The sequence below is a fragment of the Nyctereutes procyonoides genome, unplaced genomic scaffold, assembly GCF_905146905.1.
Source record: "Nyctereutes procyonoides isolate TBG_1078 unplaced genomic scaffold, NYPRO_anot_genome, whole genome shotgun sequence".
NCBI lineage: Eukaryota > Metazoa > Chordata > Mammalia > Carnivora > Canidae > Nyctereutes > Nyctereutes procyonoides.
The window spans coordinates 24476467-24500221 of NW_026575036.1; the positions used below are offsets into that span (position 1 = coordinate 24476467).

General features: G+C 37.8%; 1 protein-coding gene across 5 annotated transcripts in view; it reads right to left on the bottom strand.

Annotated features, from left to right (window-relative positions):
• SLC38A4 (solute carrier family 38 member 4) overlaps positions 1-23755 on the bottom strand; it is a 69055-nt gene that overhangs the window by 39965 nt on the left and 5335 nt on the right. For 2 of the 5 annotated variants that reach the window (XR_008663564.1, XM_055318635.1), the window contains exon 1: positions 21771-21975. The exons of 2 other annotated variants lie outside the window; for them this stretch is intronic. The gene's annotated coding sequence lies outside the window, so the exon portion shown is untranslated. Of the gene's footprint in view, positions 1-21766; positions 21976-23755 lie in introns of those variants that run through there. One more of the 5 variants, XM_055318637.1, reaches the window with a different exon arrangement.

Below are 23755 nucleotides of genomic sequence, written 5' to 3' on the forward strand. Positions count from 1 at the left end.
TAAAGACCAGTGGGCGTGAATGAGACAAGCCAATCACACCACCACCACCTTGCCCCAACACCTCCCTCTGTCCAACTTGCGTCAGCTCTTAAAAAAAAAATAGAGAGAAGCTAACTCAGTTTACTGTTGTACATTTGGATTAAACATCGGTTACACCAATTTCTATTTGTTTTTAGAATTTTGGCTTTTATACAGCAAAATACTTACTGAAAGTTTTCTCTTTATTGGTATCCTTCTGTATCAAGATGCTATAGGTTGGTTGATAAGCTTTTGGAAAATTAACATTTCTAGATTTATGAACTGAAGGCAAAGTTATAATAATACAATAACAATAGTTATGGAGTCAGATTGTTTAATGAAACATTACAATCAGAATGCATAGAAAATAGTAATTATAGAAGAGAAGAGTTGTTTTTCTTTGGATTGCTGGCTTATTCAGAGGAAATTTTATGGGATGACAGACACTTACAAATGGCACCAACTCCTCAAGGAACCGCAAGATTGAAAATCATCGGCTCTATCCGCCACTGCTACCATTCCAAAGGCACTGTGCTGAGTAAGCAAAAACGCTATTTGGAGTTTTTAAAGAATTTCTAAATGAACAATTTGTCCTTTTCAAAGAAATCTACTTGGCTTTCCAAACATCAGAGAAAGAGTTAAAATGTATTGGCATATAATTTATGCTGTTGTGAAAATATATCAGTTATATTTATCAAAGTTAGCTGAGAAAAAGATTAAAAATCAATCCAGAATTAAACATTTTTTGCCTTTTAAATATTTATGACACGAGTGAACAAGCTCATGACCAATCAGAAGAAATTCTAGATTACAACAGGTGAGTCAACTCCCAATTTCCATAAAAACACAACTAAACATTGTTCTTTTGAGTAAGAAATTCTTAAGCTAATGCAAGGCATTAAATATTAAGTAAAATGTCCAGTTATCCATTTATTTCCTTTTCAAATGTGCCCATTTGGTTTGTTAACTTTTATATGGTGTATTTGCTTGTATTTGTCTCTTAGTTTGTTCTTTATTTTTCAAAATTACTCTGTAGATTTGTCTTTTATTGGATGAAATGTATTATGGCCTCGGAAAAAATTGTAACAAATATGTTAATCTTCATTTCAGAAAAATTTAAAGAATATTCCTTTTCAACTTCCATTATTGTGATGTTTCCAATTTAAGATTTTTTTCCTTTTTGCAAAGTTAACAGAGGAAGCAAGCAAAAACCTGCACTAACTGTTAGAAGATTAAATAGTGGTATTCTAAAAAAATTCTGTTTCATAGTTGGTCAACTGAAAAGAAAAGGGTTCTAATATGTGAATTTCATACTATGATATCTCCATATAAAAAAGGATAGAGATAAATGTCTAAATACTTTTACCTCCCTTAAAATATTGTTTAGATTTCTTCATAATTTAGATCTTCAAGTATACTAAGTTATAAACTGGCAATATTAGATTAAAATAAAATGCACACTTAAAAGACTTCTACGAAGTCTTAGATTTCTCTTGAGCCTATTCTAATTGCAAAATTCTTATCACAAACTTTCCTAATACACACTTAAAAATCAAATATAGACCTATGAAAATTAATTTGACAAAAGTCAGCTGAATTAATATAGCTTAGGAACTTGTTTGTTGACTATTTTCTTCCCTTAATTTTTGATACGTTTAGATATGTTGATTGATGAAAAATGTATGGTCTGGTCTTGACAAAACTCATTGTAACTTTCCATTCATAAGGAAAACACAGACAACACTATAGTTTAATGTTCTGCATATTTCTCTATTTGGTAATAGGTCTGTGCTCTTTTGATTTTTAAAGCATGGCAAATGCAACATATTTATTTAGTTCTGATTTGGTTCCAGTACCACTATAGAAAGAAGTAATGAACCAGAATATGTACCAACTTAAAAAAATGAATAAAATGAAAAATATGCAGGTAGTGAATAATGAAGCAAGTCTGAGCAAGAAAATGACAAACACTTTAACTGATCCTTCATATAAGGAATTCATATAAGTGCCACTAGGAGCAAGTATATGAGGCTTGGTCCCTGGAGGGGGTGGCGGGGGCAAAGGGTAAGATATGTCTGGCTTCCCAGACTATATCACAGTTAATGTCAGCAGAATTGCACAGTATTCCCCAGGACTCCGGAAGATAAAGAGTCTCCTGAGGCTGAGGCAATCCAAGAAAGCATGAGGAAGTCCATAGACCTTGAGGAAGACCTTAAAAGTCTACATGAGATCCCAACAGGTAGAGAGAAATGGGAAGGGCATCCTGGGGGAAAAACTGTAGATGAACTAAAGCATATTCTGGCAACAGTGAGAACCAGTCTGGCTGCAGCAGACACTTTCAGGGAAAAAGTAGAATAGAATGGAATAGTCTAGACTGTGAAAGCCATAAAGTCTAGGAAGCACAGAATTTTAGTGATAAGGATCTCTTGAAAGCTTCTGAAAAAAACAATCATGAAATCAGCAGAGAAGGAAGAGATGTAGGTAGGAAGATGGGATGGAGATGGAGGTAGGGACTTGGAGGATGGTGAGGAGACTGAATGATAGCTTGGCTCTGGTGATTTTTGCTGTTATTCTCAGACAAATGAAATGAATAGAGGTAGAAATGAAAATGAAATGAAATAGATAGAGGATCTAAAGTAATGACTAAGAAACCAAATTACGTAATGTTGAATAATTTCATATTGTGTCTGTATCTGCATTCACTTCCTTTTCTTTGCTCCTACTTCAACTTCTCTTTAGGTCCTCTATTCTCAGGCAAATGAAAAGGCAGATCAAAAGGATTTAAATAGGAGTCCGTGGTAGTTTGACTCTTTCTGGTAGTATTACTTCTATTTATCACTTTCACTGGCTCACAATACAGTCCATTAATTCCATGTGACTATTCTATGAAAAATAAGAAACTTGCAATAAAGTCTTTATTTTCCTTTATATGCCAAAAGAGACTATATGGTGATAACTCATCTATTTCAGGACCCTTCCATCCATCTGTGGTTATAATTTTTGAATAGTACAGAGAAGTTCATAAGAGTGTATATCCCAAAATGTTATCTTTTGAAAGTACGTAATTGTTGGCTCAAAATAAATTCAGATCACACCTGTGCACTGAATTAAATTTTTTCTTGCTCATCTTTAAAATCATTGATCATCTTGTTTAAAATCTCTACCTTTAATGATGTCCTCAAAGTTCCAGCTGGATCAAGTCAAAGTGAGTCAACAATTAAAAAAAAAAAATGCCTTAGCCAGACCATCATGGCATTTTGCAATGACACTGGGAAAGATAACCTCTTGTTCTCATCGGGACTTCACCAAAATTTCTAACATTAGTTATGGGACAAAATAGTACTTGGAAATAGGATCTAGATACAGCCAAATTGGAAGAAGATGGGTAGGAACAGTAATGACTAAGAAACCAAATTACCTAATGTTTAGTACTTTCATATTGTGTCTGTATCTGCATTCACTTCCTTTTCTTTGCTCCTACTTCAACTTCTCTTTAGGTCCTCTATCTCTTTTCTTCTCTGTTTCTTTAACTTTTCTATATTACATTCTTTTTGTGATGACTTATTTTCCAAGAAAGTTACTTTTAAAAAAAAGATTTATTTATTTATTTGAGAGAGACAGAAAGAGAGCACGCACACGTTGTTTGTGGCAGGGGCAGATGGAGGGGGGGAGAGAGAATCTCAAGCAGACTCCCTGCCCGGCATGGAGCCCAACATAGGGCTCAGTCTCACAACCCTGAGATCATGACAACAGCTGAAAACAAAAGTAGGACGCTTAACTGACTGAGCCACCCAGGTACCCCAAGAAGAGTTACTTTTTTATCATTTTCAGCCTTTAGCTTCATAAACGCAAAATCTAAGGAAGTAGATTAAGTTCCAAGACGATATGTCTGTCATTCTACAGTCAATGCTAGCGCTTCCAAATATGGATACTTACGTTGATCCAACTATTTTCTTATTGTATTGTAGGTAAATCAGATTTGGTAGACTTGATCTACCAAGTCATTCCCCAAAATGGAAGATACTTAGCACCACTGCAGTTAGAAACAAGACCTTGATTACTTCTTTTTGACATAGGATTTACGCTTTGGATTTTGATTTTCAGGCTTACAGTGTTGAAGAGAATTTGATCTTTTTTTGATATCATGCTTTGGCATTCCAAATTCTTCACTTTATCTCTTTTAAAATGGATACATGCAGAAAAAGAAAATTTCATATGGAAATGGTACAGAAATCTTCCCAAATTATTCAAATAACTGAATTCCATGTTATTCTGAAGGTGAGTTGAGTACTTACATACTTGTGCCATTGTAGTCTCTGTATCATTTGCAGGGTGATGAAAACTTAAGGGTTGCTATAGGTACTTCTTTTCACAGTTATATAATTACTAACCTCAGCTTACAGAATAAAAAAACATGGAATAAAAAAGGTAAAATTGAGTATTACCCCCAAAGAGGCACATGCCAAGTTAATTGTAGACACCAAAGTAAAGATTAATGCTTTTCTAATTCTCCTTCAGCACAGCCTCTCAGATATCTGTGGAATCTTAGGCCACTTCCATTTTTTTTGAGGCTCCAAATATATTAGAAAATGTACTTAAATCCAAAACAGGGTTACTAAATTGTAGTACATTGTCAACATGTCTACTTAAAATTAACACCTAAACGCACATATAATACAAATGACTTTCATTAGCCTAGTGGGAGGACACTTTTAAAAAGTCTAAATTCGGGACATTCCCAAATATGAGGCCCCAAAGGGCTTCCCAGCCTGTGTCCCTGGGGGAGGCCTTGCTTTCCTGCTCTAAAAACCTCCTTGGCCAAGAAAAATGCAATGACCCATGCATTGTGAGGAAATTGCTTAGTTGATGGCATGCCCCTCTCGTCAACCCAGCCAAAAGCACCTTTACAGTTATACAATGGAGCATTTTGGAAATGTTTGAATAGTCAAATACTATGTTGCAAAATTAGCAAACAAGTTTGGTTCAGGTTGACAAATTTACTGGCTTTGCTACAGACCTAAATAGAAAATTCCTTTGAGCCTCAGCTGACAAAAAAAAAAACAAAAAACAAAAAAAAATCAAACCCCACAATTTTAGTTAGGAGACAGCTCATGTCTTGATATTTTTTCTCTGCCATTTGCCTTTGAAGCAACTCAATTTTATGTCTTGATTCCACATTGATATGATGCAGAGAAAAACGTATCAAAAGTTCATGCCAAGTTTCTGCCTATGCAGATCTATCTGGGTAAAGAAGAATGACAAGGTCTGTGAGGCTTATTTATGCCTGATTACAACTTAAATAATATATCGAAATTCTAAATGTTAAATTAGAGCTTTTAAAAGTTTCCTTTAAAGAAAGATCCCAACCCTTTACGATGCCTACTTGAGGAAACAGCCCTGGGAAGGAGATGTATAATAACAACACTTCCAGCGAAATCACCTTGCTAATTCCAGTTCTTTGTACAGAATGCAGTATTAACACAATGGTAGTGTGAGCTGATTGCCTGTCTAATGAATAGCAATAGATGGCTTAAAAATTATATTCTTTGGGGGGCACGGCACATTAACTTCCATTGCTCTCTTTCATATTCTATCAATCCCTTTCCTATAAAAGCAAATTCTCTACCAGAATTTGCTCTACCAGAATCAAAATTCTACATATTTTGATTTTGTAATTTCATCAGTGATTGGAGATTGTAAACCGGGTGCCCTCTTGTTTGAATTTGGACTCCCCAAAGTATCTCGAGCTGTGACTCAGGGACAACTCTTAATGGACTGCTCTTAGGGAATGCAGAGGATTTCCTGAGTCAGGTCTGAGCAGAAAAAGAGAGGGACAGGTTTTTGCCAGGAATGCTCATCTCTCCTGTAAGCAACTGTGAGCAACTCCACCGAAGGGCAGTGGCCCTCAGAGCTCTTCACAAGGCACTTGTACGCTGATGTATTCATCCTTTGATGAATACAGGGGTTAGCAGTGCCCAGTGCAACAAGACAACTTGAGCTTTTTGTGCCTTATGGGTCACTTGAGTGAGAATTTATAAATCCTGGAGGGCTGAGTGTAAAGTTGGTAGCATCAATCTTTCTTTTAATATAGGAAAATTGGGCACCTGGGTGACTCAGTGGCTGGGTGTCTGCCTTTGGCTCAGGTCACGATCCCGGGGTCCTGGGATCAAGTCCAGTATCAGGCTCTCCTCGAGGTGCCTGCTTCTCCCCCTGCCTATTTCTCTGCCTCTCTGTGTGTCTCTCATAAATAAACAAACAAACAAACAAATAAATAAATAATAAATCTTTAAAAATAAATATAGCAAAATTGACTCAGTTAAAGTAAATGTCTTGACCTTACTTAGCAGCAGATTGGAGACATTTGGTCAGATGGTTTAGGAGGTTTGGGGATATATTCAAGTATGTCCAGACAGGCAATGTAGATTAGTTGTAAACAATCTCTTTTCCTTGTTTACCTTGATTAATTTTAGCCTATGCCTGGGTTTTAATAGGTACTGTGTAAATGTTGAATTAATGAAAATCTCTGTTAAGGACGCTAATTCGATATGTGCATCCAAAACCTCTCATTGGAACTTATATATGAGGTTACAACAAGAAACATTATAATAATTATTTCATTTGATGGATCCTGCACTAGTTCCTTCTGCTCAGAAGAAAGCATTAAGTTCCTTTGCAAAAATGTAAAGCAATAATTACCAATCATGTGTTCAGAGAATATTCAAGGCATAATAAGGGCACAGGGAAAATTATAAGTTTTAAAAGCAAGATATAAAATCTAATAGTAATACGATTCCTATGTTTTTAAAATTATGAATATATAACATAAACATATGTTTCCAAAGAAAAAAGTGCCTGAAAGTACATCTACCAAAATAATGAATAAGTGGTTATTTCCTGATTATTAAAATGTGGGTAATCTTTTTTCCCCTCCCATCAATATTTGCAACCAACCTTTAAAAATTATGGATTACTTTCCCTCTGAGAGAAACCGTAAACATTTATTAAAAACAAAAGCAACAAAACCAAATAGTTCTCTCCTCGGTTCTGCAACAAATGTTAATCAATCCTGGATATTAGCCACTAGCTAAATGTCTATTTTTAGTGAGAATATTTTGGGTGCTTGACCAGCAACAATCAACTCTCTTAAAAAAATTTTTGATTCTGAAAGGGCACTTATGAGTTATTTAGAGTCCAGACAAAATTATACATGTCCAGTTTGTTCTGAAAGGAAGGATTATTTTTCTCCCCCACCAGCAGGAGGTACATACACTAATAGATCTCAAAATGTTGTTGAAAAAAACGGACATCAATATTTTTTTCGTAATGCTATGAGATACTCAATTTCTATTACAGCATAAGAAGTCATCTTCATTTATTCACTCGATAAATATTATTGAACATCTATGTACTTTGTGGTAGGGGTTAAGGCAATAGACAGTAAGAAAAGAAGACCCACTCTCAAAAGCCCTGGTCTCCCAAGGGAATCCATTGTTTACATAAGTCATGACACCATAAGGTAGTGGGTGAGATGCCTGTAGGAAGTGAGGGGTAGGAAAAGTGTGGCTCCCAACTCTGTTTGAAAGGGATGAACAAGACTTCCTGGAGGTGACAGCTGAGCTCAAACTAAAAGAATAAACAGGAGCTGGCCAGGAGCAGAGGGATGAGGAGGAGGCAACCAGCAGGGGAACTGCAGGAGCAAAGACAAAGGAGGCAAGAGGCCCCCCAGATTCCTGGATTTTGAGGCAGGTGATGGGAAGGGGGGAGGAGAGAGGGTGGGGAGTTCGGAGGGGATTACAGGGTTTTGGGTACCATGTCTTTTAAAGTTGTTCTGTTGCAAATGAGCTCATAAAAAAGAGCAGTCAAGCAGTATCAAAATTTGAGATCTCAGGAAAATGTGTTAGAAATTGTGATAATAAAGATTTACTGCAAACAGGAAAAAAAACCCAAAACCACCAGAGTGGCCCGGAGCAATTCTTGCCTGCATTACATTCTTGGAGAGAGTGTTCACGTGGGTTGGGGCCTCTGCTTTGTGATTGGACCATAAGGATTGTAGTAGCATAATTTGGCTAAGAACAGAAAAGTTTAGGCTTATGAGGTATTTTGCTTCAAATAGTGTAAAATACATGAGAAAAAAGCTAATTACAACTTTTATAGGAATTGAATTTTCAGGTATAGAAATCTTTACTCTTTCTATTCTTTCCTAGGTATTTGAAGATTATCTTTAAAGTTAGAATCTAAAGTTCAATATATTTAAGCTTAATTATTTTAAAATACACCCAAGTAAAGATCAATGCTTAAGTAAATTATGAGTAATTTATCCAGTAATATTAATACTTTAATTTGTAAGCATCTATAGTCAACTTCCTTTTCTATAGTGTCTAGTATAACATGATAAGTGAAAACTTGAAGACTGATACTTTTTAATTGTGGGGGATCTGATATTGACATGTGTGTAACACAACCAGAGTAACTCAAATAATTTTGCTTATGCTCTTGAGTTTAAAAGGCTGATGGCATTTCCTTTGAATCTTGCATAAGACTTTAGTTTTTTCAAAGGAGGTCTAAAAGGAGCTTCCCTTTTTTTGTCTTGTAACTGTCCCCCTTCATCTCTTTCAATCTACACCAGAAGTCTTCTGACACCCAAAGGATCTGATGGCTGAACAAGTTCTTGTTCCTTTGTCATGCTAACACTTGACTGGGGTACCAATCAGGAGATTTGGGTTCAAGTTCTAACTCCTTCACTCACTAGCTATGGGCACTATCAACAAGTAAACTCTCTGGGTCTTCAGTTTTTCATTTATAAAAAGTATAAAATCTTGAATATTACTCAGCCATTAGAAATGACAAATACCCACCATTTGCTTCAACGTGGATGGAACTGGAGGGTATTATGCTGAGTGAAGTAAGTCAGTCAGAGAAGAACAAACATTATATGGTCTCATTCACTTGGGGAATATCAATAATAGTGAAAGGGAATAGAAGGGAAGGGAGAAGAAATGGGTGGGAAATATCAGAAAGGGAGACAGAACATAAAGACTCCTAATTCTGGGAAACGAACTAGGGGTGGTGGAAGGGGAGGAGGGCGGGGGTGGGGGTGAATGGGTGACGGGCACTGAGGGGGGCACTTGATGGGATGAGCACTGGGTGTTATTCTGTATGTTGGTAAATTGAACACCAATAAAAAATAAATTTATTATTAAAAAAATAACAAGGACCACTGGAAGGACCAAATGAAATTCACCCATTCACTTACTGGGGACCTACTATGTGCCATGGAACACACTTACAAACACAACTATAGTTCAAACTGGCCAAACAGTTATTTATTGCTTCCTGTGTAGCTCCTTTTGCCTCTGCTTGGACTATAAAACTTAGAAATAAGTAGTTGGTAGTTGGACTTACATAGTGGTCAAAGAAATATCAAAATGGTTGCCCAGGAGAGACCTGTTGGACCTAAAATTGATATATTGACATAAAATCCTGATTCTAAATGTTTCGGTTGAATCATTCCCCCCATCAAAATTTTCAGCCAAGTTAAAAAGAGAGCAACAACAACAACAAAATAAATAAAAATTTAAAAAAATAAAAATAATAAAAAAATAAAAAGTGAGCAACAGAGAATGCATCGTCTCTAGTCTTTTTTGTCTGGCTCCTGTTTTCAGTAAGTCAATGAGGCAGTCATTCAATGAGGCAGTAATCACTGAATATCTATTATATGCCCTGAATGATGCTCATCACTGTCTCCATGTCTCTGGACTTTCCTCCTACTTGTGAGCGGAACATCTGACTCTGTTTCCTTCTGACTGACCACAAGCCTTAGAATGACTGTGAAGCTTTTCAGTTAATTTGCCATACAGAAGAGTTCTGCTGGTAACTACATATATATTAAATTACGTGTTAAATGTATTACGCAGGTATGCATGCCCCGTGACGAAGATAAGAGGGAGATCTGCTCACCTGTACCTTGTCTACATTTATATCTGTTAGGAACCACAGTGCTTTTTCTGTCCCCAAAGAAGCCCAGCCTTTATCCTTTGGCTCATACGCCGTTTCCTATAAGTGCATTGTTTTCTCACTGTCATTCCAAGCTCTTATCAAATATGGGCCTGCCCTGTGTCATGGAGAACACGTTGACTCTGGAGTCCAAGTTCACAGATTCACGTTTGACTCCCATTCTGCTCCCTGCCAGCTGAGAGCCTTTAGACAGGTTAGACTTAATCCTCCCTCCTCTGTGCTCTCTGCTTCCTATGAGCTGTACTGGTCCATTTGTCTACACTGTTAGACTTTGAAGTCCTTGGGAGCAGATGCTGTGCCTTATTCTGCATAGCACAGGGTCAGCTCATATAGATTGTGGGCTTGACTGCCTACTTAAATCCAATTCCTGTCCTTTGTTAGCTGTCTGACTTGGGGCAAGCTGTTTGCCATTTCTGTGCCTTCAGGTTCCTCAGCTGTAGAGAGGAGGTAATAATAGTACCCACCTCACACTGCTGTTGTGAGGAATTACGAGTTCAATATTTATAAGGCCTTAGAAGAGTGGCACATAGTAAACATTATGTAAATATTCATGTATTTAAATAATTGTCTCTTAACTTTAAAAACTAGCATGGTACCTACTTAATATAGTTTTGTTGAATAAGGGAAGTCACGTAAATATTCTGGAACTCCACTTTTTCTTTAAAACTGGTCTAACAAGGATGCCTGAGTGGCTCAGCAGTTGAGCATTTGTCTTTGGCTTAGAGCATGATCTTGGGGTCCAAAGATCAAGTCCTACATGGGCTTCCCATAGGGAGCCTGCTTCTCTCTGCCTGTCTCTCCCATTCTCTCTCTCTCTCTTTCTCTCTCTCTGTCTCTCATGAATAAAATAAATAAATCTTTAAAAAAAATAAAACTGGTTTAACAAAAACCATTATGCCAGGTTACTGTGAGGTGTAACTGTGATCATGGATATTTAATCATTATAAACAGAAAAGGCATATGTGTTTGGATTTTTTTTTTTTTTGGTTTTGGTTTGTTTTTGCTGTTGTTTTATAAGGGCGATATGACAGCAAAACCGATGATGAAATAGTTTCAGCACCGTTGCTTTGGAAGGGTATTGTCACTGTTTAATTAGACCGTTATTCCATTTGTCAAACTATTGATTTAGCACTGTAGAAAAGCTAGAAAACGGGAGGTTTTGACCCTGACCCATGGAATCTCAGAAAACAACCTCGTAAGAAGACACGATTTGCAATATGTGTTTGTTTAACATTAACCAACTTGTGAAGCTGAAAAGTACCACGGTACATATTTATCCCTGAACCTGTCCCCAGAGCCAGTGTTTAAACATGTAAATATACTTGCAGATTTTGGTGGGAAGGGGGCTGGTTTGGCTTTGCTTTGGGTTATTTTTCCTTTTGGTGAGACTGACAACACATGAAGACCCAAAGATATACCAAGAACACATTTTTCAAATGCCAGATTAAGTGGCCTACATTTTGCTTCCACTCTAGGATTTGAGATTGCTGAACATTTTAGTACTAATTCCCAACTTGGCCAGTCCTAGTTTTGGTTTAATCATTGTCCCTTAATTCAGTTGCAAGACCCTTTTCACCATCATCAATTGGTGCATGGATAAGAGTGCAACACAAATGGATGACTGGCTCTCTGAGGTAGCTTCTTGGTTCCAACAGGACCCCATACATACACAAAACATACACAAAAGTGTTACAAGCATGCATAGATGCTACTTCTCACTAACTGGAAGGTTAACCTGGATGCAACCGCTTGGAATTTGAATTGAAGTCTAAAAGACTGCGCTGTCAAATCCTTTATTAATTCCAGTTCAATTCATTCTTTGTGATTTAGACGTGAGGAAACATACATGCAAATATTTTCAAACAGAACTCTTTACAGAAATTAAAAATAAACTTGATTAAAATCTTTAACATTCTTATAAAATATTCTTACACTGTTTGGGAAACAAGCCAGTTTTTTTTTTTTTTTAACCCATTAGGTGGAATGGGTATAAATGTGAATGAGTGTGCCGCTGATGGCAGCTGGTGATGTGTGCTCTGGTATTTATTTTCTTTCCACTTCTTCCCCTCTTAAATAGTTGGTCTTCCAGTTGCTGACATATTGAGCTCTTCTCACACGAGTGTGAATATACTGATGTGAACAAGTCCCCGTTGTCTTCCAAAACAGAATAATACCAAAGTATATTTATTACGTAAATATAGATGTCTTTAGTCTTTAGGTACCAGCCCAAACTACTAAGATTCATGGTCTCAACAACCCACTTTAAATTGTCTTAGGTAAATTTAGTTAAAAAAAAAATCAGTCCTGCTATTTGGTGGTAGGATAACAATAGCTAGTCTGCTGAATTAGTCTCTGTCCAAAGTATAGACTGGTTTTCCTGTGGCATTTGTTAAGTAAACAGTGTTTTTTTATCACTTCTGGGCCCCATTGCAACAATCAAAGCCATATTAAGAAAAGAAACAATAGCAGCAAGAACTACAATATGAAAGAGGAGAGAAAATGAGGCGGCAGTGAGTTGTTGGAAGACTCTCTAGGATTTTACTCAGTATGTTCTGGTCCAAAACATGGATTACAAGAAACATTATTTAAATATTTCTTAAATATCCAATACAGCTTATTTTTATTACACTAATATAAGGATTGAGAAATATGTGGCCAAAAGATGAAACACATTTTCAGATGTCTTAGAGAACTCTCCTTATGATGACTTCAATAAACTAAATCATTCCAGCTGGAGTGAAAAACTGGGAGCTCTGTTGATTTGTTTTCCTGGAATTTCAGCAAATGAAAGCATTCAATTTTTATTATAGACATTATCACAGATGTTTAGATATACCCAAGAGGAATATTCAGGTGTATAAATAGATTCATTTTTAGTATGCAGAGATAGATGAGGTTTTGTGGCACCTGAATTTTCACCTAAAATGTTTAAGATATGATTTTCTTTTAAAGCATCTCATTAACTCACCTAATCACAATTAGTTATTCCATGCTGTGGTCACTGAAATCATTTGAGAATAATTGGCACAACTGATACATAAGAAAGTATGCCTGTATTGGCCAGATTTCGGCCAAAAATAATTGTTCAAGACTTCTTAGTGGTTAGAGTGGTTATCTCACTCTCTACTGCTCTGTGAATCCTATGGAGATGGCCCTCATTTTACATCTTAAGTAGATGAGTAAATTAAGACCTCTTTTTATTTTTTGGTCCCTACCTTCCTTATTTTTGCACAGAACGATAACTTATTAAAGAAGGTATATGTATTCTTTATTTACTTTTTCTGCAAGTCCGATAATAACATGTAAAGGGCTTAGAACAGGACCTGGGATATAATAAGAGCTAGATAAATATTATTTATTGTTGTTGTTGGTTGTATATTTTTAAATCCGTGAGCCACATAAAATAGCCTATGTACTTACAATTTTTATGAGAAGCTACTCTTGAGCAGTAGACTATTTTTGATTTAGAAGAAGAATTATCTCCTATATCAACCAAACCACAATTCAAAAATTTTAGTCAGTATTCTTGGCTAAAAACCAAATGGCAAGTTTAATTCTTAGGCCTACTGATAAACATTTCAGGAATGGTCTCAAACTTCTGTTATTTATAATAGTCACAGATCTCCAGAAGAAATGGTTTCCTTTTATTTCCTGTTTTAGGGCCCCTTGAAACATTCAGCCACTTGGGCATTAGCATTTGTTGTCTTGTGTTAACTTGTTATAGAGTTAACATTTCAGGTAGGAAACCCTGAAAAAAATATATTTATATCAGAAATGCTGACAAAGCCTTGATGCCTCCAGCACTACCTCTGTCTGCTGCAATATCTGTTTACTCTGGTCTGGTATTTAATAAAATATACAGACTTGCCATGGCAACCACTGCAACACAAAGCATATATGTGTTTCTAAGATAAGGAGAACTTTTTTTTATTAAAGGAACATTCAAAAATATGTTAGATGTACATAATAGTGACTTTGGCAAAGAAGACATAATCATAGCAATGTAAGAATTGGGGCGAATGACTATCATTTTACTAAAAACATGATATGTAAATATGCCTTAGTTTTATTTTGTCTGATATTTTCTATATATGTTTGAAGCTTACTTGTTAAAAAGAATACAAAAAGAACCCAGACACTCTATACTAATTTATGAGGAGCAAATGTAAAACATTTCTTCTTTTCTTATTGTGAGAATATTATTTATACTTTGTATGTCAGATGGGCAGATGACTGGGGCTTCTTTGGCCTCAATTAGTGTGTATTTGGCGACCCAAATCCCATCACGCCTGACTATTTTTTCACTTTTCCTATTCAAAAGTGTACAACCCTAAATTTATTTTTCTCAATTAATTTTGGTGGAGCATAAAAGAATAATAAAAAATGTACCACTTGGGCTTTTGAATAGTTTTTCAACATTTTTTGCAAAATTTAAAATGTTTATAAATCAATAAACTCAGAAATATATATAATAATATATAATATAATAATAAATATATATAAATACATAAAAATATATAATATATAAATATATATAATATATATAATAACTTTACTGAAAGAATTACAAAGGGGCACCAATTGGCTTTTTATTTCAATTCTGATTAAAATTTTTTAAAAATGACTATGTAGGAAGTAACAGCTCAGAGGCTTTGGGGGATCTGAGTATAGAATAACTTCTCACCAGACGAGAGGATCAAATTCTTAAAGTCTATGACAGGAGAATTCCAGGTTGGGTAACTTAATAGCTTACAGAGCTTATGGAGAATATATAGTTTATGGGGTTGGGGCCAAGACTGTGTGAATCTGTACAACATTTTTGCAATCATGAAAGTAAAAAATATTACCAATGATGTTATTACATATTTTAAATTGGTATTAACAAAGACAATTAAATTTAGATTTCTCACCTTTTGCTCACCAAAATGTCTTCAGAGCCTCTCCCAGAGTTCCAACAATTGCAAGCTCATACTGCTTTATTGTACAGAAATATACATCTACCAGAGCACATTTCTAGTGTATGACCTTATTCCAATAAGGTCTGGTGCCTTTTTCATCTTATGGATTAGAGGCATTGTCTCCTGCTTGTTATCTCCCAGTGTGATACAGGATTAACATAGATGCTTAAGATGGAGAAACTTCTGGAAGCCTTCATTAACCTACTAGGCCTAGATGAGTAGATATTTCTCAAGCCTATTCATCTGTCTCTCAAAGCAGGTATTTCTAATCTGGGACAGAAAACTACATCATAAGGCACAAGCTGCCAGCCCTTCTGTGCACCGTTTGCAGGTCCCTCCTGTCAAAGCAAGAACCCAACAGGCCTTTCCCTGAGCCCTATGTTCCACTGATGTGTTCCAAGGCTTCACACAAAAGCATTTCTTCTTGCTGTGCATATATTTTTCTTTCCTTTTCCATTTTCAGCCTCAGTTCTTACTCTTTTCCCCTTAATTATCCTCAACTGGGCTGACTGGAAACTTGTATGTACTCTATGGTGCTAAATTCACCTGACTTTAGAGAAGATGCAATGAATCAGGTCCATATATGTGATGAGTTTTGCAGTTGCATGGCTGATCACAGTTTTAACTGTATTATTTAAATATGATGCTAATGAAACAATAGAAAATTATTAATAAAGGCTGTACGTTCTTTAAAAAGCATTTCCTAGTATGTATGGCTAATGTAAGCATAAGGTGTTAAATTTTCTTATCTTTTCAACAGTCGAACAAAGCAAAGAGCAATCAGACTAAAGTTAAATGCTGATAAGTTTCTAAAAAGGTCTGTTTCACCTTGGAAAACAGGACCTGCATGTTGTTCTTCTGGTAGAGTAGCAGGGAGAGCTAGTAAGTGTGACCTTCCTAATCTATTCTAGAATCTTTTTCTTATGGGATAATCAAATAGTTTGAATCACTCCTCTCCTGGGAATCTTGTCAGCAGTTAGTAGACTACAAGGGCATGTCCACGAGCTCTGCCACAATAGAGTCTTAAGAAAGGCAACTTAGACAAATCACACAACTGTGATTCCTATTTTCAGTCATTCCAAGCCATGTCCCCCTTTTATTTAAATTTAACTTACATGATGATTTTATTTTACTTTAAAAGTCTTGTCTTTAGGCAAGCCAGACTTATGGAATGGGAAATCAAGTAGATTGTTCCTTAGTCATGATTTTCGGATGATGTAGCAAAGGTATTAACAACATAGGCTCCTAAATGAAATGTTTCGTTATTTAGCTTAGGTAATATAATGTATATAATTTCTATTTCTTCTTCTTTTTTTAAGATTTTATGTATTTATTTGAGAGAGAGAAAGAGATAGAACAAGTGTGCACACAGAATGAGAGGGAGAAGGAGACTCGGATCATGACCTGAGCCTAACCGACTGAGCCACCCAGATACCTCTCATTTCTATTTCTTATTATGGAAAATTTCAAATTTATACAAATGCAGATAGAATAATAAAGTGAAACCTCACAGATGCATTATCTAACTTGAACAGTTATCAACCATGGCCAATATTATTACACCCAAACCACCACTCTCCCTCCCCCATTATGTTAAAGCAAATCCCAAGTGTATAATATGGGAAATTCCAGAGGACAAATGGCTTGTTTTCACCATCCAATAAATTGCAAGAGAGGAAAAAAGAGATGAGGCTTAAAGTCTCTTTGAATCCATATCAACTAGTGAATGTATGAGCCCTGTTTGGATTCTGATTCAAACAAACTAGAGGTAAAATAAAGAGACCATCAGATATATTTAAACATTGCTGGGATATTTGATAATATTAACAAAATGGTTTATTTAAGGTGTGATAATTTGGTTATTCTTAAAGACTTATCTTTCTGAGATACATATGGCTCATGTACAGATCAATTATATGATGACTTGGATTTGCTTCAAAATAATTTTGTAATGGTTGTGGTAAGGGCAGCAGGGAGGAAAGGCATGGGAAGGGTTGAAATATAACAGACAAGTATTGATAATTGTTGAAGTTTTGTGCAGACAGAGTGTCATTGTACTACACTAGAATTTGGAATACATTAGAAATTTTCCATATTAAAAAAGTTTAAATTCCCTCTTTTAGAACTTCAACATACATTTTTCTTGATAGTCCTCCCCAAAGTTTAAAAGCAGAAGAAAGACCTATAGATTCTTTTAACCAACCAGAAACTTCTATTGCCTAGCATTTTTAGTTTTACCCTGATACATGAAGTTAACGATAGTTAGTAAGCCTAAGGCATGCTAAAACATTAAATCATGTTCAATAAAATTCTGATTTTAAAATGGATCTTGCTTTATTCTAGTCCTTTGAAAATTGACAAGCCATGGCAGGTATAATTTCCTCCTAACCAGAACACTGGACTCTCTAATTGTGTAACAGAGTTTTTCTATATCCTTAGCTAAACAAATGAGACTTTTGAGAAGAAATTTTCTTTTCTGTGTCTCTGAAATTTATGAATAGCCATGCATACATATGTACTTCAGCAAATTTTTGAGGATATCTTTGAGGTTGGGGGACTGTTTATTTTGAAATACTTATACACATAGAGTCCAATCGCTTGACAAAGAGTAATTATTTAAGATATGGCCCCAGGAACAAGATAAAATCAGAATCTATATGTGACTCCCCTCTTTCAACCCAAATCTAACCTACTTTGCTATTTATTTAAAGCATTACTATTCTGTTTGTAATCTCATGCTATAGTCTAAACACATCATTTTTAGATCTGTAATTCAGAACACAAAAAGAGTTTGTTTAGACATCATTGTAAACAAGAGAGCACTAATGGTTATGCCCTTGATTGGATTGAAGCTATGCTTCAGTGAAACCATTTGTAGGAGAATATCAGAAAACCTACTAATTTGGTTTTATGCAGATCAAACAACCAGTTAATTCATTGAACTTTTCACTTTTCTAAAGCTACAGATTGTATTTGTAATAGCTTCAAGGATAGATGACTCATCATGAGACTATTTTAATTACTCTTTGAAGCCAATATCTAGTATTTGTTCCCTGCTTCATAGAAGTTTATTCATCATTTGATTACTTCTTACCAAAAATAAAATCTGTGCCAAGCCACACACATTTTTGTTAGATCTAAAAAGAAAAGACTCTCTCTGCTTCAGTCTGTGTTCCATCTTAGTAGGTATGGATTAGATACTGGCTCCCTGGTTGATAGGCATAGAGGGACCCTGTCCCTTCGTATGACAGCAGTTATGATTGAGAGACACAGAGAATCCTTAACAACCAAGTTTTCTAGTCTACATCCTCCATTCAGACCTGTTAATTTTATAAAGTCTGAAATCTCATTTTTATTGTTCTCATTAGTAATAATCATATTCACTACAGCCAGCCTTATGCTAAGCATATCACATGTATCATATCAGTAATACCCTCACCTTTTGGGTAGGTAATATTATCATCCCCATTTTATAAGTGATGCAGCTGATGCTCAAGAAGATTAAGTAATTTACCCAAAGACCAAAGCTGGTGAACAAGTGAGTGGGCCAGGACTCACAGCCCCACATCTAACTGCAGAACCCAGCTCCTAACAATATTTCATCACCACTGGGTACCTACTCTTCATTGGACACTATTCATAACAGGATCCCTGTCTTCAACACAGCTAGAGAGCTCAGCATGGGAGCTGGGGCAAGTGGAACAGGTTTCATGAAGGAAGAATGATATGACTTCAGAGAGAAGAGGGTGGTTCCAGGCTAGAGAAATGGGATCAGGTGGAAGGGGCACCTGCACCCCAATACTTAGAGCAGCAATGTCCACAATAGCCAAAATTATGGAAAAGAGCCCAGATTTTCATGTACACTAGAATAGGTAAATATATACACAATGGAATATTACTCAGCCACCAGAAAGTAAAATTTTGCCATTTGCAGTGACATAGGTGGAACTGGAGGGTATAATGCTAAGTGAAATAAGTCAATCAAAGAAAGCCAGTTATCACCTGATTTCAAAATAAATTACACAGTACGAAGATGCTGTTCCATTTGGAAAGATTCAGGAAAGCTGATTTGCCCATGAAAGGAGTTATACATTATTTTACTTACGGCAGTTCTATATATGTGTAGGCTTTGAACAAGCATCTGCTACCTACCCTCCATCCCCTGGCAGGGATTGGAATAAGGAATATTTTTCTGGTAACAGAAATCATGAAAATGGTGACTTAGCCCAATGTCTTCACTTAGACTTGGATCTAGGCAGGGCTGGAGACTGATAGTTATTTTGTGAATTGATAGCATGTCTTTGAAAGCCCAAGGTGTGAAATTTCAAAAAACACAAAGTATACTTTCAGATAGTAGTGGATATTTTGTTCTCTCCTCCAGGGAGGACAAAGTGGGGGAGAGAACTCTCCAGTAGGTACTGGCTGAAGGCAGGGATTGAGCCTAATTCTTCTAGGTACTATTCAGAAGGGCTGCATTTCCCTTAGCTAGTTACAGCCTTTGGAGAGTCCAGGTTCAAGTCGCTTGTGGGTGTTCGGGTGAAGAGTCACAGCTTCCTTTTAAAATCTGACTTAAGTGAACTCTGGGTGATGCTCCTCCCACTGGTGGGTGGGGTGAGTGGCCAAGGAGAGTCTCAGGACCCTCCACAGTTGCCCTGGGGCTAAAGATGTTATTTTGACTCTGGTGACCCTCCTCAAACTAGAGTCACTCATGGTCATTTCCAGCCATGTCCTTGAGTTATCAGCTATGTTGACTGCACAGACTGGCAAGGGATTCCCTATTGCAGAAGCATTTTTAAAATCAGCTTCAAGAAATCTGAGTTGCCCTAACGAAAGATAAGAATCACAGAATAAATTGTCCTATTGGTGTGGAAATCTTAAAAAGTGCCAGGTTTTGGATCTTAACTGTCTAAATACATCCTTTTCTCTGCCACATTCCTTTTCTCCTCTGCACTCCTCTGGTGGTCTCTGCTTTAAATTAAAACGTAGCTTATATATCCTTTGGCCCTATCACACACAAAGGTCATTTTGAAGTTGAAAACGCATTCAAATTTTGTTCTCACACTCTTACTGAGTACCGTCAGTATCCAACTGAAGTTCTAGACAAATATATCAATTGAGAAGAAGAGGAAGAGGAAGAAAGAAGAAGGAAGAAGAAGAAGGAAGAAGAAGAAGAAGAAGAAGAAGAAGAAGAAGAAGAAGAAAGAAGGAAGAAGAAGAAGAAGAAGAAAGAAGGAAGAAGAAGAAGAAGAAGAAAGAAGGAAGAAGAAGAAGAAGAAGAAAGAAGGAAGAAGAAGAAGAAGAAGAAAGAAGGAAGAAGAAGAAGAAGAAGAAAGAAGGAAGAAGAAGAAGGAAGAAGGAAGAAGAAGAAGGAAGAAGAAGAAGGAAGAAGGAAGAAGAAGAAGGAAGAAGGAAGAAGGAAGAAGAAGAAGAAAGAAGGAAGAAGAAGAAGGAAGAAGAAGAAGAAAGAAGGAAGAAGAAGAAGGAAGAAGAAGAAGGAAGAAGGAAGAAGAAGAAGGAAGAAGAAGAAGGAAGAAGGAAGAAGAAGAAAGAAGGAAGAGAAGAAGAAAGAAGGAAGAGAAGAAGAAAGAAGGAAGAGAAGAAGAAAGAAGGAAGAGAAGAAGAAAGAAGGAAGAGAAGAAGAAAGAAGGAAGAGAAGAAGAAAGAAGGAAGAGAAGAAGAAGAAGAAGAAGAAGAAGAAGAAGAAGAAGAAGAAGAAGAAGAAGAAGGCTACCACTAAATGTGGTGAAGCAACTGGAATACTATTCAGTGATAAAAAGGACCCAACTTTGGATACAGCAACGTGAATGGATCTCTAGAATGTTATGCATTCAGCATAACCAGTCAAAAAGAGACAAAAACCAGTCTCAAAGAGATCACAGTGTGATTCTGCTTACATAGCATTTGCAAAAACAATTAAAACATAGAGCCGGGAAACATCTGTTGTCAGGGGAAGGGGGAAGGAGGCAAGTGTGGCTGTAAAGGAATCCCAGCAGGGGGATCTTCCAAGTGATGCAAGTTCTGTACCTTGGTTGTGCTGGTGGCTGCACAAACCTACGCGTGTGATCGAATGACATGGAAACGATCCATACGTTTTGTACACACATATTGTACCAACATCAAAATCTGAGTTTTGATCTTATATGAAAATCATGCCCAATGTAACCATTGGAGGAAACTGGGTGAAAGACAGAGGGGGGGGGCTCTCTGTGCCACCTTTACAACTTCTGGTGACTGTACAATCACTTCAAAATAAAAACTTTAAATATATGTAAGTCCACCACGGATAGCACGGACTCCTCTGTACTGCAAGTATAATTAAAATCAGCACCGTGACACATGCTAACAAAATATATATATATATATATATATATATATATATATATATATATTTTTTTTTTTTTTTTTAAGTGTGCTGTTTCTACACCATTGCCTCAAGAACCCAAAAAAGGAATAACACAGGGATGATGTGTTCTCGGGCCTATGATAAAATCGCTCCAGGTCTGCAGGGCTGCGACCCATTTGATGGCTTTGCAGACGCTCCCAAAGCCGGGCTGGAAACACAAATGCTCTCCGGTTAGTAGGTCCAGATCGGCTGGCGCATAGGGCCTCGGGCGCATCCCGCACGCGTGCCCACGCGCCTGCCCTTTGGGGACGATCCAGAGCCCGAGGCCACGGCCCAGGGGCCCCAGGCGCACGCAGGAAACCCTTCTTAGAGCCCCGCGGCTGCCCTGCCTCAGCCCTCCTCCTCCTCCAGGTCCTTGCCACGTCTCACTCACTCACTGGTTCCTCTGGCGAAGTCCCAGCAGAAGCCGCCAGCCTCGGAGCGCGCGGGCTGTCCCCGGGGGTCCCCGCAGGTCCCCGCAGGTCCCCACGCGCGGCCGCAGAGCAGGACGCGGGCCCCGAGCCGCCAGGCGCGGCCGGAGATGGGGATGCTGCTGGACAGCACCCGCCGCCCGCCGGGCTGGCCTCCTGGGGGATTGCCTCCTTTTTCTTTTTTTCCCCCTCTTTTTTCTTTTTCTTCTTTAACATTTTTATAGCGCCAGGAGTGTACCCGGGGTTATAGAATTATGCCAAAACAAAGAGCAAAGTCCTTGTCCGGAGGAGTATGCGGTGTAAAAGGCGCGGATGACGCAAGGCAAAATGACCGGACAAACACCCGGGTGGGTGGGGAGGAAAAGTGACCCTGAAGCGTCAGGTAGGATCAATAGGACTTTCGATGGATAGAGAAGGAAGGAAGGGGAGGAAGGAAGGAAAGAAAGGAAGGAAGGATGGGGAGGAGGGAAGGAAGGAAGGGAAGGAAGGATGGGAAGGAGGGAAAGAAAGGAAGGACAGAGGGAAGGAAGGAAAGGAAGGAAGGAAGGAAGGAAGGAAGGAAGGAAGGAAGGAAGGGAAGGAGGAAAAGGAGGGACAGAAGGAAGGAAGGGAGGGAAGGAAGGAAAGAAAGAAAGGAGGGAAGGAAGGGAAGAAAGGAGGAAAGGAAGGAGGGAAGGAAGGAAGGGAAGGGAAAGAAAGGAAGGGAAGGGGAAGAAGAGAAGGGAGGAAAGGAAGGAGAGGAAAGAAGGAAAGAAAGAAAGGAGGGAAGGAAGGGAAGAAAGGAGGAAAGGAAGGAGGGAAGGAAGGAAGGGAAGGGAAAGAAAGGAAGGGAAGGGGAAGAAGGGAAGGGAGGAAAGGAAGGAGAAGAAGGAGGTAAGGAAGGAAAGGAAGGAGGGAAGGAGGAAAAGGAGGGACAGAAGGAAGGAAGAGAAGGTAGGAAGGGAGGGAAGGAAGGAAGGAGGGAAGGAAGGGAAGGAAGGAACGAGGGAAGGAAGGGAAGAAAGGGGGAAGGGAAGGAAGGGAAGAAGAAAGGAATGGAAGGAAGGAGGAAATGAAGGAGGGAAGGAAGGAAGGGAAGGGAAAGAAAAGAAGGAAGGGAAAAAGGGAAGGGAAGGGGAAGAAGGGAAGGGAGGAAAGGAAGGAGAGGAAGGGAAGGGAAGGAAGGGAAGGGAAGGGAAGGCGGAGAAGGAAGGAAAGAAAAAAAATGGAAAAGCCAAATCAGAGCCTTAACTGCTTTGTGAAAAATATAAATAAGGATATGCAATAAAAGCAATAGGAATAGGAACATTTTTGAGAGTTTATTACGTTCCATTGATATCACGCCAATTTTATAAGGTAGGCATTCGTATTGCATCTAATTGGAAAACAAGACTCTTTTAACTGTTTAAGAAACACCCCTAATGCTCTCCATGAGCCATATATAATTCCATTTTATCCTCAAAAAAATGCTCATGAAGTAGGAAATGTGTCCCTCATTTTATAGCTGAAGAGAATGAAGCACTCAGGTTAGGTAACTAGCTCTATCTGGATCACTCGGGTAGAAAGCGGGGGACCCAAATTGGAGGCCTGGAAGTCCCACCCAGTGAGAGAGCCAAGATCGGGACCCAGGAAGCCCAACTGTGTGGCACAGGGATTCGTATCCACACACCCTGATTCCCCAGCCCGCATGCTTAGTTGTGTGCAATAATGCACACTGGATAAACAATTTAATTGAAAAATATTTGTATTGACTGCCGGTAGTGCATAAATTCACTTTGCCGAGGCCTTAAATATTGCAGTGAAAACACGCTTAACTGAAGAATAAACACTATTATAAAAAACACAATAGGCACTCCTTCCTTCATTCACTCAGCAAACATGCGTGAGTATCTGTTTGCACCAGGCACTGTGTGTGGCACCATGGAGACGGGAGTGACCAAAGAGGGAAAAAGGAGAGAAAGCAAGGGAACTGG